A 12,259-nucleotide genomic window follows, 5' to 3' on the forward strand; every position below is an offset into this window, starting at 1 on the left:
ACATGTTGCTTCCGAACTTGTGGCCCATGAATCATTTGACTCTCAGTTCTTACCAAACTGTCATGTTCTTAGCTGACATACTCTGGCTATGACCAGTCACCTGTAGCTACGCACATAAATACGAGAAACAGGTCCATCAGTTAAGCCTCGTGGACAGTTCTAACCCGATGCCGTACTCTATGGCTTACCTCTTTCAGGAGCAGACTCGCGATCGCAGTATCTTTTTTTCTTTCGGAATGGATGTACCGCATAGCCTACAAGTTGATGGTGGTACACAGGAAGTTGCGTCCTTCCCCTCCCTTTTCCTGTAATTGCTGACCAGCGGCTTTGCAAGACAGCTCACCCTTCACAAAAGTTTGCTCCTGTCGGCAACTCCCCGCAAAGTGGGCCGAAAGGGGTGTGCACCTTTCCATTCATCTCTAATCAAACGGGCCGCTAATGTTCGCAGCCGATCGGCCTCACTGTGCCGCCCACGGGAGGCCCTGAAGCGGCGAAACAAAGGGGCCTCTCGGATAGCAGTGAGTGCGTCGAAGAGATTAATCGAGCGAACACAGAAAAGCACGCCGGCCAGCGACGCCTATACGATGAGAGAAAGACGCCAGCATAGTGAGCATCATCTTTTGTTCCTATACGGTGCGATGGGAAAACGCGCAATCATTTCATACCTTTTTTTTTTGCAGATGTGCGTATTGCGTATACGCCTGGTCACGCGGAGAAAGACGTCATACTGCTCGCGAGAAGCTACGCAAGAATCAACAATCGCTCTTCGAGATGGAAGACAAAAAAATAAAAGCGGGGATAAGGTATCTGTTGGGAAGATCATCTTAGAAACGAAGTTTCTCGTGCGATAAGCGAACAGCGGAAGAAAGAAAAGGGCAGGTGAGACAATGAGATCGCAGGAGTGTGGGAGGCAAAAAGACACGCCTATTACGCGCGCTTTTTCCATCTGTCTCCCCCTCTCTATTTCTGTCAGAGATGAGAATGGCGTGATGGATCGTTTCTTGCTTGGCTGTCGTAAAAGCGTGGTATGAGCACGCCACCTCGCTCTTGTTTTCTGCTTCCTTCTTTTCGCACTTCACGTAAAAGGTCGCTGTTTTCACGTAAAAGGTCGTTGCCATTTCTATCTCGCATCATCGGTCTCGGGTCTCTTAATGGTCAAACTTTGTCAAGTTTCCTAGAATTTCTTTTCCGATTCAAGGATTTATCACTGTTGATCACGCAGTCTGGAAGATCGTTGCTCACGCAAGAACGTACTTCTCCAGAAACCCCCGCTGACGCAACAAAGAAAAAAGTTCATTTCCTTTCAACGTTCACTTGAAAGATCAGTTCACTTATCGAATGAGTAGGAGATTGAGACCATTATTCCTACTGGGAACCGTTAGCTAATTCAGGCCGTGTTAACAAAAACTAGGGTCTCTAATAATTAAACCATTCTTTTGTTTTTCAACTTTCTGACCTGTTGAAGGACACTTGCGGTTAACGAAATTGTAGAGAAACTGGTGAAGCATGATTTTTACTTGGCAGATATGCCAGCGGACATGATCAACCAATGAGGAATGCTGAACTTACGAGCACAAAAAATGGTTTCTGCATTGTGACAATATTAGCCAATTGTGCAGCTTACAGCGAATCTTTAAGAGTTCAATCGAAAACTTAGTGCACATACCATACATGTAGCTTGGCGTGGGTTGCAAATTTCTAGTGCATCTCTCCCATCACATGTCTAGTCCTTGAAGCTAGTGCCATGCTGCAAGAACTATCTTTTATATTTGAGGTTTAACGACCCACAACCATCATATTATTATGAGAGACGCCGTAGTGGTGGGCTCTGGAAATTTAGACCACCTGGCGTTTCTTAGATTGGATTGGATACATTTTTATTATTCGATAAACTTTTATTAACCGGGGTTCTTTCACGTGAATATAAAGTACGCTTACGGGCCTACAGCATTTTTGCCTTCATCTAAAATGCAGCCGCCGCAGCCGGGATTCGATCCCGTGACCTGCAGGTCAGCAGCCGAGTACCTTAGCCACTAGACTACCGCAGCGGGGTGATGTCTCTAAAATTTGGCACTAAGCATGGAGTTCAAGGCCAGTGTACTGCCCTCATATTTTTGACGAAAACCTTTCCATTAGGAAACAGTTTTAAGCATGACACAAAAAATGTATCTCCATATACAAGTGGTACTGATGGAAGCCGATGACTGTTGTACTACCTTAATCTATAATAATAAAGAGCTGTTTGATAGTGCGATGAGCTCCTACCACTTTTGTCTTACTGCTATGGAATTTAAACAGATCCTCAATGATACAGTTTACGAATCGTGGCGAGTTATATAGGAAGGAAGGAATAATCTTTATTTTGTATCCGGCGTGTTAGTGGGCTGGGCTCCCGCCTAGGTGTCGGCTAGAAGGTCTTGCCTTCCAGCGGCTTCCTCGGCCCGCTGGATTGCCCATAGCTGATCGTCCAGGGCTGAACTGAGCAGCACGGTCAGCCAACGCACGCGGAGGCTGTCGGTGGAGGCAGCGTTCTCATTACTGTGTTTTAATTCCTGGTATTCCCATAGTATATGTTCCAAGGAAGCTCGTGCCTGATAATCTTTTCATTGAGCGGTCGCGTAGATCTCTGGATACATAGTATGTAGTAGCGCTGGATTCCTATAAGATCTGGTTTGTAATTGTCGCCATTAGACAGACTGTGCCCTGTTGAGTTTATGATGAGGAGGGGAGTAAACACGCCTCTATAGTTTATAATGTTTCGTAATTTCATTGAACGTTGTCATTCGGTCCTCCACCTCTTACACATTTGGAAATTCTAACGAGGGATCAACATTAGTTGTAGCCCGGAAAGTGGGTCCTCGAGCTACGTTGTGTGCCACCTCGTTAGGGTTGATATCTCCCGTGGGGTCGGGTATGTGAGCTGGGAACCAGAGAATGCAAACGCATCTGTCGTCTTGGTTAATTTTGCCTGTTCTAAGAATACGCAGTGCTTCAAGGGAGATTCTGCCATTTGCAAACTTGCGTACAGCTGCTTGTGAATCGCTGATTATATAACACGCGTCAGTTTGTGATATGGCCAAAGCTATAGCTATCTCTTCCGCCGTTTCAACGCGTCTCGTGTGTATTGTCGGACTGGTGCTGCATTGTTTCTTGTGGTTCACTACAGCCGCGACGAAGCAGCTTTTGTGTTTGTAACGAGCGGCATCTACGAAGACCGCTTCTTTGTTGTTTCCGTAGCTCTTTGTCATCGTCTTGGCTCAGCTCAGCCTTGTACCTGCGTTGTGCACGGGATGCATGTTTTTAGGTAACGGAGGCACCGTGAGCTTAGCCCGTACGTCACGAGGAATGTCGCATTTGGTGCCAAATTGTGTGTGGTAAGTGATGCCTAATTTTTCCAGGATGCATCTACTATAGTTTTGGTTTTAGAGAGGCGCTCGTACTGTGCAATACGTTGCGCCTCTATCAGTTCCTCAAGTGTATTATGTAAACCTAGCTCTAACAGCCTCTCTGTACTCATGCTTTGCATGAGCCCTAGCGCTTGTTTGTAGATTTTTCTTATGAGGCTGTTTAATTTATTTTTTCTGCTGCGAACCATCTATGGTATGCAGAAACATACGTAATGTGGCTGATGACAAACGCATGGATGAGCCTTATGATATTTGCCTCTTTCATGCCGCTATGCTTATTCGTAATTATTTTGATTAGGCACATCATTTGAGAAACGTATGCTTCGATATTGCGTAGCGTTTCCCCGTTGGTGCCTTTGGCTTCTATTGTTAACCCCAGTTCCCTTATCTTGTCGACAATTGGTATGGTGTGTCCATATCGTGTTTTAAGTTGTATGTCTGTGGAGGTATGTGTGTTGTGGTGCTTGGGAGGTCGGCCTTTTAATGTTGGTCTATATAGTATCAGCTCAGATTTTTCGGCTGAGCACGTGAGACCAGCTCCTTTTAGGTATTGCTCTATGGTATCGATCGCTTCTTGTAAACGTTGTTAAATTGACCCATCGCTGCCGTTGCTTACCCACAGAGTAATATCATCTGGGCGAGTTATATAAAATTTTAGACATTTTGGGTACTGAATGTGTACAGGATGCCCCAGCTATTTTTGTCCCAAGTTAAAAAAATATTCCGTCACACGCTGTGACGACGTGGTCAAATGCATTTGCTGACTGTTGCCATGGGATGAGTTGGACTATTATTTGTGTTCTCATTAACTGCTTCATTAGGCCACTTTTACTACGTTTTTAAGCAACAAATGTGGGCCCAAAATTTCTATAAGAAAGTTGTTATTGCGTTGGAAAACGTCAGATTACACAATTTCTAGCTTTATATCTGTTAAATTTTAGTATTTTTCTGCTAACTACGAATTCCCACCATATGCAAAAATACAACACGACAAGCCCACTCGCGCGCCAGTGTGCACGGTGATTCTAGTGCTCTTTAACTTTCTGCGTACTAACGACCATATAATTTGCCCGCTTGTGCTGTCTCGGCAGGGCTGCGATGGTGGTTGTGGCTTTGCGATGAACGCGTTTTCCTACCGGCCACAAAAGCGATAACCGCCGTGACTGCTTGTCGCTTTCGTGAACCGGGGTGAGGAAAGGGTATCGTGCGTACGCATAACATTGCGGAGCACCGGAATTATGGCGCACGTAGGTGCGCCGGTGGATTCGTCGAGTAGTTTTTGTTGCGAAACAGCTCTTTGACTAGCCTGTGTAACGCTGTCCCTCCGTCCGCACCACACCCCTCTCGCCGCAGGTGTCAAAGCGGTGCCAAGTAGGTCACGCCCTCATAGCAGTGCCTGGTGACGTCTCTCTCCCTCGCCTGCCGCACACTCAATGCGTGTCTGCTCACTCTCACTTCACCCTCTCCACCGCTCGCCACGCTCGAGCCCACTTCTCACGTGGGCATCATCTCACCTGCGCCAACGTTGATCTGCGCCAGCTCTCCATCTGGCGGCCATAAGAAGCCGCGAGCAACCGGGTGCGCGCACTGCGCGAGCGTCCAGTATCTCGCGGCGCCAACAACGTGGACAGCGCGCGGCTGCTTGCCGACGGGCGGGACGCCGTCACGGCAATGCTTCTCGCTAGTGTGCGCGTACCTTTTCCGGCTGTCGCTGGCGTTGCGAGGGTTACGCCGTGTTCACACTTTGAAAGTGAAGAGAAAACGAAAACTCCAGGGCGGCCGGAAAACCACGACCGCGCACGTCGATGTTGTTCACATTCGTGCTGCCCCATCCCGCGAACGCTTTGACAAATAATTTGATTTTGCCTGCTTTCTGAGAACTAAAATTTGTATTCTAGTTATTGACACAATGTAGTGAAAAGAAACAGCTCGCACCTTTGCAAACGTTGTTTCGGGAGATACGCCCGTAGAAACGACACGAGCGACCGCACCGGCAGCGGCAGCGTGGTTTCAACCAGCTATACACAAAAGCGAGGAGGGCGCTGCAAGCACGCGACGTGAGCGAACATGCAGTGTATCAGCTCCGCCAATTCTCGGCGGGGGCAGCGGCCCTGATCGTCATACCCAGACAAAACCGGCATCGTGTGATCCTGAACACCAGGTGGCACAACTGGATACCCACTTCGTCCAGGTGGGCAATTTCCTTCCAAGTTTGCTGCTGTTTGTCTACCGGCTACGGAGGCGCCGTGGTCAGCGACGCCGGTGCTCGGTCCGCTGGAATATGCCCTTCGGCTGAAACATGTCTGATTCCGCGCTTCAACCACGCGGATATGACCCCAAGGTGATGGCGTGGACCTCAGTCCCCCCCAACAGTAAACCAAGCTCGACGATTTCTCCGAAAATTCGGAGCCAAGCCTTGATTCAAGCGGCGGAACGCCGCTCCCAGAACAAAGTCAAGACGACGGCGTCCGATGCCGCTCCGGCCACCGGCTCGTCGGTTTACAACACGGACGCTCCCGCGACGTGTGCCACGGGACGCAAGGGCAAGACATCCACGAAGTAGAAGCCGCATCCAATGCTGAAATCTGCTCCCGAAAACTACGTTATAGTAATCGAACCCAGAGAACGCGTTTCTCTTCTCGACGCGTTCACGGAAACCAGCTACGGCACCGCCATGTCGGCGTACCTCGGGCCGCAGCGGTTCCGCGGAATCTCCGTGCTGCCATCACGAGACCAAAACACCATTGTCGTGCATAACCCGGACATCGAGGCGGCGGAACTGCTCATAGGGAATTTTAGGGGCGAAGCTCCTTATGGAGTGGCTTGGGCGTCCCTCGTAGTACGTAACCACCAGTGGCACATACCCGAAATAGGTATAACATTTGACCTCCAAGGTGGTGCCGGCGAAAGATTTCTTCTGTGCGTTGTTTAACAATAAAAAATAGTGCTCAATGTACATGCCAATGGCTGCTAATAGGGAATGAGAGACAGGAGCATTCGGCTTTTAGTCAACGCGCACGCTGCGATCCCCATTAGCAGCCATCGGCATGTACATTGAGCACTATCGGACAAGAAAGGGTTGCTACATTATATTCGCGGGGAGTAACCTCCTTAGTTTTAGAAAGGTTTAGCGAGCGTTGAGCCGCAGGGCCATGAATACAATGAACTAGTATATACCATGAATGAATTCGAGGTGGTTAAAGGGGGGAAGCAGATACGAAGCGCAAGCCGTAAGAAATTAAAAGCTGAATCCTCCTGTCTCTCATTTCACATTAGCAGCCACTGGCATGTACATTGAGCACTATCTGATAGGAAAAGGTTGCTACGTTATACTCGCTGGGTGTAACCTCCTTGGTTTTAGAAAGGTTTAGCGAGCATTGGGTCGCAGTGCCATGAATACAGTGAACTAGTATATACCATGAACTCAAGGTGGTTGAAGGTGGGAAGTAGACCCGAAGCACAAGCCGTAAGAAAGTGTGCGTGTGCCACCTCTCATTTAGTCCTTGGAATATCCACTGAATGGCGGTGCTTCTATATGGGGAATATATGATAAAAAGATGCGAGATGGTGGGACTTGGAGTGTTGAATAGATGGACGAACGGACACACAGACAGATGCATGGATGGACGCATGAACGGACGCAGGGGCGGATGCATGAGCGAACGCAGGGACGCGCGCACGAACAGACGCATGGACGGTCACACAGACGGACGCATGGACGGACGAATGCTTCGCCCCACTGTCCATCATACACTCCGTGGATATGCTGCCATTTTTTTGGGAGAAAGGGTCACTCCTGCTCCATGGTTACCTAAGACAAGACGGCGGCAACGTCTGTCATGGAGTGATCGTGGTCCTTAACACGGACACCACGGAAACTCTTCAACACCGAGTCTGCTGGCGCGTCGGCACCATCGTGGAAATCCGAAAATTCGGAACATCCAACAAGGCACGTATCACCTTCGCGGGAAAGGTGAAGCCTCGTTACGTGCACTATGACATTATGGCCATCTCCGTGGAAAACTACTACAAAATTATCCCGGCCTGCAGCCAGTGTGGAGTCGTCGGGCATCGCACGGATGCATGCCCAAATCTGCAGCCGAACACATGTGGACTCTGCGGTGTCAACGCTTCGCTAGTGGAGGGAGTGCAGGCCCCTCACGTCTGTGTTCCCCGGTGTTCCGTGTGTGGTGGCGCCCATGCCACTAACTCTCGCGAATGTGTGGCGAAACTCTGAACACCGAAGATGACCTTCCCAAAAGGCAGCAAAAAGAAACCGGCACCTAAGAAGACAAGCCGCCATCATGGGTTACCCATCGACCAGCCTCGCCGGGACATCTCGAAAACGGACAAGCCAGTGCCACCTTCTGGGGGTACTGGAATGCGTCCGTCGACGGAGTCTCAACCACACGGCGACCCTGAGAAACGAGCGACAGAGGCGCACGGCAAGACTGGTGCCTGGGTCAACGTACGCCGTTAAAAATGCGCAACAGGTGAGCAGTCCGGGTGGGGCTGCCTCTCTACCCCCTTCCCACTCCCCTCCCATTGGCGCGGAGTGCGGAACAAAATGGTATAGTAGCACTCAGGACCCAAAACGACATGCTACTAAAAAAATTATGCAGTTAGCATCCAAAATCAACCATTTTCCTTCTCCCCCCTCCTGCTCTGCGGCTGAGGTAATGAAAAGTGAGCTTGTGGCCCCAGAGGTGGCAGCGAGCGTGAACGCCGCATTCGAGGTGCGTTTCGAGGTCCGTATCCGAGCCATAGACGCCCGATTTGCAACCATGGAAAACCAAATATCAGTAAGGGTCACCGCCATGTCCAAATTGCAGGAGACAATCCCCGCGATGATAGGCCAGCAAATTTCGCCTTCCTCGCGCCCCTAGCGCCAGACTGACGGTCCCTACAAGGACGTATATGGCCGCTCCGTTGAAACTTCTAGACGTGTTAAGGACCCCTCTTTCACTACGAATACTGGCTCCGGAGCAGCGCCACAACAATCTCACCTCAGTCTAATTCACCATGGCGAGCAGCCCTAATGTCAGACGCTTCCCGAAAACCAATTCGGCTGTCCCCATTAACACTGTTCAGTGGAATTGTCGAGGCTTTCGGTCCCGCATGAAGCGGGTGCATCTTCGACTTTTCTCATGAATTCTGGACTCAGTTCCGGCGGGGGTTGCCCTCCAGAAGCCAGGGAGTGGCGCCACCCTTACAAATTACATCACTTCCCAGCAGGAGCTTTCTTCCTGCGTCGGTGCGCATAAACATTATACAGCTAACCTTGTCAAATTGGAACTTCAAACTGTGTATTCCTACGTGATGGTGAAACTTCTTCCGCTCAAGAAACAAGATGCGCCACTCCACATACTTAAGACCCTGCACATCCAACGTGGGTAGGTAACTCCGTGACTCGGGAGACGTGTCCGGACTTCACCTTCACCAAAAACATTACACATGCAGACTGGGCCAACACAGAGGAAACCCTCGGCAGTGACCACTGCCTACTCAACACCGCCGTCACAACCAAACCAATGGGAAGACCCTATACCCAAGCCCGCATACCCGACTGGACAAAGTTTCGGAAGACCTACACTAATATAGCCCCTATTCGTGAAACAGTATACCACGCATGGTGACAAGAATTGACCACATACCTTCGTTCGATGGAAACTCAAGTTCAACTCTCGGAGGCTACGCCGGAGGTGGAAAATCATCTCCTTCACCTCTGGGAGGCGCGGCAAAGCCTCGTCCACAGATGGTGCCGCCAAAAACACAATCGGAAGCTCAAAACTAGCATTGCCGAGCTCACCCAACGAGAGGCAGAGTATGCGCCCAGCTCGCCGCCTCGAATTCGGTAGACCGATGAAACACGGCTGCTAGACAAATGCCCAGCCGGAACACTTGGCGTCTCTTTCGTGCCTTGATTGATCCGACCTAAACCGGAGCCGATACACAAAAACATCTCTAACGGGCAATCCATGTCTTCTACGGAAATACCTCAAAATTAGCATGCAAGCTACGCGATCAATACATATGTGTCCGACATGACACCCAAGAGTCAGCGTACTTGTATGCACGTATGCAGGTTCCGAGAACGTGGAGCTGGATCAACCGTTCCAGCTCCATTACCTGAAGGCGGCCTTGACTAAAATGAAGCGAGGAACGGCGCCGGGGAGAAATAAAGTAACAGTGAAATTACTTGCCAACCTTCCCGACCCGGCCTACGATGCGCTCCTCGGGTACGAAAACTCAATATGACTTGGTGGGACGTACACCCCTTCCAATCTAATGAAAAACTGCCCTGGTCACTTTCATTCTGAAAGCCGGCAAAGCCATAAACATGGATAACCTTCGCCCAATCTCTCTCACGTTTTGTGCGGGAAAGATTATGGAGACTATGGTGCGAGATCGCTTGTCTGAGTTTTCGGAAAACCAACACATATTTGCAGACAGAATTTTCGGGTTACGCCCGCACTGGTTCGCACAATATGTCCTGTTTAAATTAGACCGTGAAGTTCTAAATCCTATCGAATACCCTCTTAATGACAAGGCAGTACTCGCCCTTGATTTAAAGGGGGCTTTTGACCACGTTACACATGACATAATACTGAAGCACCTTTCCCAAACCAACTGTGGACACAACATGTTTCAATACATTCGACAATTCCTCTCTGGTCGACAGTCATACATCCGAATACAAGACGAAGAACACGGCACTTACCAATTAGGTACGAGAGGCACCCCACAGGGTGCGGCCCTCTCATCCCTATTGTTTAATCTGGCTATGATGAAACTCCCGGCTCAGCTGGATAATGTTGAAGGCATACAGTACGCGCTGTATACTGGCGATATTACCATATGGGCTAAACACGGCTCGGTATGAGACATAGAAGCCAACCTGCTGCAAGCGGCGGAGATCGTGGACGCCTACGCCCGCCACTGCCGCCTCCAGTGCTCCCCGATCTAATCGGAATTTGTGCACATACACCCCTCGGCAAAGTGCACTACCAAATTGAACTGTCCTTACGAAGCGTACCAATCCCAGAACACGATGAGATCAAAGTACTGGGTGTGTTTATTCATAGACATCACCGAGTCGATACAACATTGAGAAAACTGCGTAAGATGGGGGACCAGGTGGGCCATATGGTCCGCCCGGTTTTCAAAAAGCGCAGGGGGTTACGTTGCAAAGACGCTTTGCGGCTCACGCATGCATTTATAACCAGTCGAGTCCTCTACTCGGCTTTTTACCTCCACCTGCGCAAGTTTGACGAGAACGCCCTTGAGGTGATTCTCAGAAAGATGTACAAGCGTGCCCTCGATTCCCAAATAACCACGTCCAACCAGCGCCTTATGGGCCTGGTGATGGTAAACACTTTCGCAGAGCTCCGGGAGGCACACTTGATTAACCAATACACAAGACTTTCGAACACTCCGTGGGGTCGCCACCTATTAGCCCGACTACACATCCACCACCCAAAAGAGACGGAAGAGCGCGTATGCATCCCAGAAGTCTGGAGATACGCCCTGCATGTGCGCCCTCTTCCGGCCAACTTGACACGTGACGACCACAATGTTAGGCACCTTGCGCGGGCGGAGGCACTAGCCTGCCACTGTGGAAACAAACGCGGCATATTTTACGCGGACGCCTCCGGCCCTCACCATGGGGGGTGGTACACGCCTGCAGTCGTCCACCAAAACATCGTGGTGAATGGTCTCACATTCAGAGCACAGGACATAACAAGTGCGGAGGAAGTCGCCATCTTGCCCCGCCACGGTGGTCTAGTGGCTAAGGTACTCGGCTGCTGACCCGCAGGTCGCGGGATCAAATCCCGGCTGTGGCGGCTGCATTTCCGATGGAGGCGGAAATGTTGTAGGCCCGTGTACTCAGATTTGGGTGCACGTTAAAGAACCCCAGGTGGTCAAAATTTCCGGAGCCCTCCACTACGGCGTCTCATAATCAAATAGTGCTTTTGGGACGTTAAACCCCACAAATCAATCAGGAAGTCGCCATCGCGCTAGCTGCCGCAGACCAGGGCTCGTGCGTCATCATTACGGACTCTAGAGGGGCCTGGAGAAATATTCAACGTGGGTACGTCCCATACCTGGCGTACAGCATCTTACAAGTAGCAATTACGTCGGGGCCCCCGCGTCCCGTAGCATCATATTGGCTCCAGCTCACACTGGCCTCGAAGGCAATGAAACGGCATACGCCACTGCCTGCGCGCTCACTCTCCGGGTAACGCCTTCAGACCTTTCAGGGATGGATACTGAACCTTACTGAATTCTGAAATTACTGAATTCTATCGATTCAGTCACGCGAATTATCATAAATCCTGTAAGGGCCTTACAAAGGCAGAGAAACGCTTACTCATCCACCTTTACACCAAAACACTGCTGTGCCCGGCAGTTTTCAAATATCTTGATCCTGCGTGTACAGGAAAATGTCCGCACTGTGAGGAGAAGTCTTCTGACATCTTCCACATGGTGTGGGCATGCCAGTAAACTCCACACCCCAAAACCAAACCCCACCCGGGAGGACTGGGAGGCTATCCTGCTCAGCTGTTCCGATGTGGCGAGCCACAAGGCCCTGGTCAACCGAGCTCGAGTCGCGTTGGCTGCCAATGGACTCCTGTAACGAGGAGCCCACCTAGTGCGTGTGAGGGATGGCCCGAACCGGGTCATCTCACTCCTACTGGCTGTATATATATATTTATATAAATACTGACTGTATATATATAAATAATAAAAAAATTTTTCTTCCTCTCTCACAAAATCGAGACACATTGGGGCATGCCAACTCGCTGCCGATGCACCGTCTACTTCCAGGGTTCTCGGCGATCATAACCCAA

At 50.1% G+C, this 12,259-nt stretch overlaps 1 pseudogene; it reads left to right on the top strand.

Moving 5' to 3' along the window:
- Positions 1–5,706: 5,706 nt before the first annotated feature.
- On the top strand, positions 5,707–12,045 carry LOC119171610 (uncharacterized; annotated as a pseudogene).
- The last annotated feature ends 214 nt before the right edge of the window (positions 12,046–12,259 follow it).

This window comes from Rhipicephalus microplus, chromosome 4, assembly GCF_043290135.1.
Source record: "Rhipicephalus microplus isolate Deutch F79 chromosome 4, USDA_Rmic, whole genome shotgun sequence".
Lineage (NCBI taxonomy): Eukaryota > Metazoa > Arthropoda > Arachnida > Ixodida > Ixodidae > Rhipicephalus > Rhipicephalus microplus.